This window comes from Pyrgilauda ruficollis, unplaced genomic scaffold, assembly GCF_017590135.1.
Source record: "Pyrgilauda ruficollis isolate IOZ18807 unplaced genomic scaffold, ASM1759013v1 scaffold97, whole genome shotgun sequence".
In the NCBI taxonomy this organism is placed as follows: Eukaryota; Metazoa; Chordata; class Aves; order Passeriformes; family Passeridae; genus Pyrgilauda; species Pyrgilauda ruficollis.
The window spans coordinates 3662309-3669202 of record NW_024531821.1 but is presented as its reverse complement, the minus strand read 5'-3'; positions in this window follow the sequence as shown (position 1 = coordinate 3669202).

Here is a 6894-nt window from a genome sequence, read left to right as displayed (position 1 = left end):
GCCTGGGCGGGGCCCGGATAGAGGCGGGGGCGGGGCCGGAGATCCCAAGATCCAGTCCCCAAGAACTGATGTTCATATCTTTAAAGTGCTCTTAGAAGACTGAAACACATTGAGTGGGTCCAAAATACAGAAATTTGGCTCTAGATTTAGTTATTTACCATTACAGAGTTTAAATATGTTCATGGCTAGACTGAAGTCTGACTATGCATTGGAAGGTCTCTGGGCTGTCTCTGTAGCCCCTTTGGATGGCAACAGTTTTCCATTGTTTGAGATATTGTCTAAACACAGTAAAAGCCCTAAAAACCAGCAATGTGCCCCCTGCTTTGTGTTGAGGGGGGCTAAGTCTGCACATGACCAACATATACATTTCAAAGCCCTGTTTCTGCTTGGGCAGAGATGCATCCCATAGCTTGTGCTAAACTGACAAGAGGCCATTGTGCTACATCTGCTCCAGTGCCTGAACAGCAAGTGCCAGCCATGAACAAGCTGCTTTACACAACAAAGAAAATCCTGTGAAAACCATTTTAGAAGACTGAAACAGGACTGAGACTAGAGATATAATGATTTCAGTGTGTACAACAGATGGAGACTTTAGAGCATGGAGCCACTAATCCATGGATTACAGACTCCCTAATTATAGACTAACGTTTACCATTTATGAGAGGCACTTCTGCCAAGGGAGGGATCTTGCAGGTCAGTGTTCAACAGCTGAATGCCATTTTAAGGATAACTAGGGAAAGCACGGAGATTGGAAAATGTCACTGTACCATTTTCTTGGTCATCTGTATCTTCAAATGCTGCATGGAGTTCTGGTCCACTGCAATCTTGAAAGTGGAACACAGCTGGTGGGCTTGATGTGCACTCAAAGGCAGGAGCTCAGCTGCATGAAACAGGCTCCTCCACACCAGGCACTCCCCTGGGGATGGACTCACATCCAGGAGTCACATTTCTCAATATAAAGAGGGAGCCTCCAAGAACCAGTAAGGAATCTTCAGCACCTCCAAATATAATCCTGAACACTGACCATAATATTAATCCTGTATGGTCCCATCTTACTGAGTTCTGGCCTTGGAGCAGATGAAAGCACTATTCCCACTGCTTTGTGCATTATTTTGTCCCAGTCAGTTATATAACAAATGATACAGTGAGATGTACAGAGCACATAAAACTAGCACCACACTCAACTGATACCTTTGAGCCCCAAGACACAAGATCTAAAAGCAATTAGCAACCAAGCAGGTAACCCCATTGTCATGGGCCAAAAAATGGTCATCTATTAACTAAGGTCAACAACACTTTTCCTCCAGATCCCTAACCCCAAGAATTCTAATCCACACTGTCAGCTAATCTCTGTCTCATTTGTTGTTTCCAGACCTAGCTACATGACAATGACTGGGAGAGAAAAGAGTTTTGGCATTGATGAACCTGGAGTGCTTGGCTGGAGCCAGCAGGGCTTTGGGTCCAGAGCCCTAATTGAGACTCCGTCACCAACCCTGCTTCCTGTTGCACCTAAATTAATGATAACTCTTTGGTTTACTTCTGGCCTTATACTACACCAACCTACCTTGTAAAATACAGAAATTAACCTAATGCTATAAATTGCCCAAATTCCCCAACTGCCTCAGACACAGGAAAACCACACATATTTGAGCCACATATGGCACAGAGAAACAAACCCATTCAGTAAAGTTTTGAGTCCCCAAGCAAGTGAGACAAACTCTCTTGTGTGCTGGGATATCAGCTGCTGACTCAAGTGCTTTAAATGCTCTGGTCTTGAGCAGACCATTTCCTTTAACAACAAACTGTGATAAAAATGCAGTAAGTATCATCCTCAGCAAGATCCTTCTGCAGTAAGGATCAGTGACTCATTAATTCTGATTTCTTTACAATAGCCATGGTTATGTGCATTCAGAGATTTGAATGGAACTGGAAGTCTTTTGTTTGTACATTCTTTGTATGTTTTCAACCATCCCAGAAGTTAAGTCATGTTAACGTGACACAAAACATACTTTATAAAACAAGATTATTATTTTGCTTTGCATGGTCCAGGGGAAACATAATGAGCTTCACTTCCTGGAGACAGATAAAGGAGGTCTGAGACCTGGCAGAAGACAACATATTTCAACAGCAGTCTCCAAGTTAGTGATCTGAACTCCTGTCCAGGCATGCAGAGAATACAAGTGAATAGTTTTTAGGATTAATGGAGAGACTACACTGAAAAAGAAGGTGGGAAAATGACAGATTTGGAAGTGCTTAGTACACAGGAAAATCAGTGTGTTTTCATTAGTCATCTAAAATAGGTTTTTATGAATGGAAGCCAAAGAAATTCTACATGATCATTCTGACAAGTAGCACTGGATGCAGTTATATTTTAGGTCCTGAGTTTGCAAGCTGTGATACTTTCCTTAATTTAAATCCAGAGAATTATTCTAAACGACAAAAATATCATTAGTCATCAGTATGGAATGTGTGAAACAGTTTTTCATGAGGAGAACCTGTCATGATTTAAGACCAGCCAGCAACAAAGTACCATGCAGCCACTTGCTCACTCCTCCACCAGCAGGATGGGAAAGAGAATCAGAAGGGTAAAAGAGAGATAACTCATGGGTTGAGATAAAGACACTTTAGTAGGTAAAGCAAAAGCTGCACACACAAGCAAAACAAACCAAGGAATTCATTCAGTTTCCCAAAGGCAGGCAGGTGTTCAGCTACCTCTAGGAGAGCAGTGCCCCATCCCACACAATGGTTACTTGGGAAGAGAAATGCCATAATTCTAAATGTCCTCCCTTCCTCCTTCTTCCCTCCATGTCAGATATGAGCATGGCATAATCTAGTATGGAATATTCTTTTGGTCATTTTGGATCACCTGTCCTGCCTGTGTCTCCTCCCAGTCTCACAGGCACCCCCAACTTCCTTGCCATTGTGGCCGTACGAAAAGCAGGAAAAGCTTTGGCTCTGTGTAAGCCCTGTTCAGCAATAACAAAAAATGCCTCTATATTATCAACTCTGTGTTCAGCATAAATCCAAAACATAGCCCTGTGAAGAAAACTAGCCACTGTGAAGAAAATTAACTCTACCCCAGCAAAAACCAGCACAGAACCACAGCAGCTTAGAGCCACAGTAATTCCCTCTGTCAGTATGCTTTAGGACTTTCCTTACCATGTTCCCAGCAAGGCTTCCTCAGTTGCAGACCACTCACGGATGCCTGCACTGTCCCCAGCACTCCACTTTGGGTTGTTCCATAGCTGCCCTTGTTGTTGGAGCTCTGCCAGGAAAATCTGGTCCTGTCTTTATTGTTGTGGAAAGTGCTAGTGATACTCAAAGGAAAAACGTGAATGCATTAGAAACTATTACTAAGCAAGTTTCAAACAAAGTAAAGGTACACACTCCTTAACACGATTGATGCATACATATTACATATCCATTAGACAAGCTAGAAGAGAGCAGTGGGCAGCTGTATGAGCTGGAGGTCAGACCCCCTGCAGCATTAAGAGTTCCAGAGGTGATGTGGGGAAAGCCCTCTGTGTAAACCTCTTCATCCAGAACCAACACACTCTCTCAAACCAGACTCTTGGTTTTGAATACAGATAGAAAGCATTGGTGCTAAACTTTCACTTCTGAGAATTAAGAAGAGATAAGAACAGCAAAATCAACCGAGTATTATAGTAAAACCTACAGAAGTTTGGGCTTATTTGTATATGAAACAGAGAACTTTTAAAGTGGCCAGTTCCCCCAAGATCCTTCTTTAAGCCCCAGGTAAGCCAGCCAGTAGTTACAATTGCTTAACTGATAGGGGCTGTGAAAAGAATTCAGCTTGGCAGGAAAGACAAACCTCTGTTTTTACATTCTCAGCACAGAACCTTCAGAAGTTACTGTGGTATCTGTTACTTGGATTTTTATCAGCTAGCCTAGTCACTGAATGAAGGATTTGAATGTTCTGAGGGACAGCCACTTAGCCTAAACCCGTAAGGACAAACAATGGATAGGGTACCAAACACTGTTCAACCTGCATCTAACCTGCACAAATGTGTGGGTGACACACACAGGTTCCCACTTATGTATCAACATATATATCAAAAACAATGGAAAGGTAAATCACTAACAGTGAACCAGAAAGGGCACAATGCAAAAGTAACCTGCCATGTTCTTAGCCACGTTCTATCAAGAGAAATCTCTTGCTCCATAGCAATGGGACAAGTACAGGGAAAGGGAAAAGGATTTTAGCTTCACAGAATGGGAATGTTTCATTTGGCAGTTATGGGTCTGAAATTCTTAGAATTATATATGTTTTATGGATGCATAAAAGCTGCATTGCAGGTAAGGCATTAGCACATCTGGGATGCAGATTGATTTCAGTCTCAGGCATTCAAAGCTTATAATAACAGATGCAACATTTATAAGCTGTCATAGGGAAATTACTAACAAACTGCCTTTCACAATTTCCCAATCCAAAACACCTTACTGTGATTTGAAAGTTCACAGCAATTGATGCTGATAACTCACCCATGCTCAGGAAAGGACAAACATTAAAATGCTGCAATTTGACCTTGGGTTCCAGCCTCTCCATCAAGAAAGCATCTGGCTCACTATCTGTTCTCTCTTTGGTCTTTATTTTTTCATATTTAGTAAAATTCATAAAGCAGTGACACTCAGCACAATGGAATTTTGTGATGCACAATTCCCTATTAGACAGTCTGCAGTCTGATGAGTCATCTCAGCTCTTTCCATCACTGTCTGTCCGAGGTGTGGCACTCACTGTCCACTGGTTTAGAAGTAAAAAGCAGCTGAGATGAAAGAACCAAACCAGAAGTTAGGAAGCTAGGAAAAGCAAGGAACAAAGGTGGGTATGAGCATACAGACAAAACCTTGTTTTTAATTTAATATCTGTGCAACACAGTAACCCCATAAGGTAAAGTAAGGATTTCCCTGGGAAATAGCAATGAAAGGGAGTCTGAAACTGGCACAACCTGCTCTTCTCAACCTTTGGGTCTGTCATGGGCTGACACTGACCTTGATGTAGCAGGCTTTATTTGGGATTAAGTCCCCCTTCTTCATGTGATTTCTTCCAGATGTTTTTGATGCAGCTGAGATTGGGTTCTGGCCTTCAGAGTCTTGGGTTTCACATGAGCAGCTGAAAAAGAGTTGAAGGAACAACCAATCCCAAGACTGCTTGCAAAAGAGTGGTTTTACAAAGGGGTGGAGTGCAGGCTGTGTTTGGATGATAGATTTTGGTAGTATAGAAGCCTTTTTCTTCTATTCCCTGAAAAGTGGGGACTGTAAGTTATTCCCTAGAACATACTTAGTGAGCAATATAGATGGACATTATCTATTTTTACATCTGTGTGGAAGGGATAGCCCACCAGTCCTTAATGGTAGGACAGCTTAACACTGATTTCAAAGGAGAATTTGGTGGGACAGTGAATACAGACTGAACACAATTTCTAACATAACCAGATCAGCTGGAGGTATGAAAATCAAGTGAAAAATTAAGAAGTAGTGCCAGCCATGGCAAGCACAGGTTCTAGCTCCTGCATGGCATCAGTCACTCCAGTTTACAGAATATGGTTTTCCTCCAAAGCAGCAGCAAACAGACTGACAGGCAAGCAGACTAGGATCTTCAGTCACAGCCTGGTTTCTGCGGTACTTAGACAGCTTCTTTCATGCATTATCCAGGCTGTGCAGGGCCATGACAAAAAATGCACAAATGGCAGCTCTGTTTCCTTCACCAGCCTGGCCAAAGTATATGTGACTGCTTGCTTCCTCACAGTCACAAGGAGCCATATAAACAAACAAGCAAACATAGTACCTTTAAATCCACTGTAATTCTACTCTGCTGACATCTAATTATTCATTATAGGCTTGTAATCACTGGCACATAATCACTGGCACATAATCACTAATTATCTCTAGATACACCACCCATTTTTGCATCAGTGTGCTCCCCTGAAGCCACAGGTTGAAGGAGAGAGAGGCTGAAAGAAAGGACACTTTAGGTCTGCAATGGCTGATTAGGTCAAGGGCAACACCATGGAAACAAGGAAATCTCAGCTTAGTCCTCCAAATAACTTCTGGGAATAAAAGCAGGCACAGAGGAGAGTAGCTGGTGATCCCTAAAATAAGCTGGAATGAGAGGTAGTCACAACAGCAGATACGCTTGGAAGCAAGTCAGCATTTGCCATCACAACAGTGGCCAAATACACAGTGAGACCAGCCAAGCCAGGCTTCACAGCTTAGGGAAGATGCTGGACAATGCCATACAAGAAGCAGGGAACAAACAGGACCAGGTGAAAAGAGACTGATTTTGAGATGCAGAACATGAATTCAGAGAAGTGGGCTGATTGCTCTTCAAGTGAATCTGGTGGCATACGCCTGGCAGAATATCCTGGGCTTCAAACTTATACAGAATGTGTGTTTTCTTACATAAATCCATCTCATCCAGGCCCTAACGGCCCACACCACACCAAGCCAGCCAGCTGTTACAGTGGCTAAAATCTCACCATTCCTGAAACTGTGATCCTGAAGGTACCCACTGACATGCAAACAACAGAAGATGTCTACAAGTTCACTTGGCTGTTCCTAAAAATCTGGAGTGACATCTCTGGGTGTGTCCATCTTAACAGAAGGTGGCTGGAGCTCACCTGATGTGCCTCCAGGTCACCACCTGTTCCTCCTTGTTAGTTCAGGTGGGCCCAGCACACTCTAGCCAGGCTGGAAAATTTGGGGTTTCATACTGATGCCAGATCTGTGCTTCTGACCCTCTTGAAAACATTACTTATCTCTGGTGCCTTTTGTCCCCAACAACTTCGTAATTGACTCAGTTTGCATCTGACTGCAAGGCCTGCAGTGCCACGGGAATCCTCTGACACTGAGAAGATAGTAATCCTTCCTTGGAGG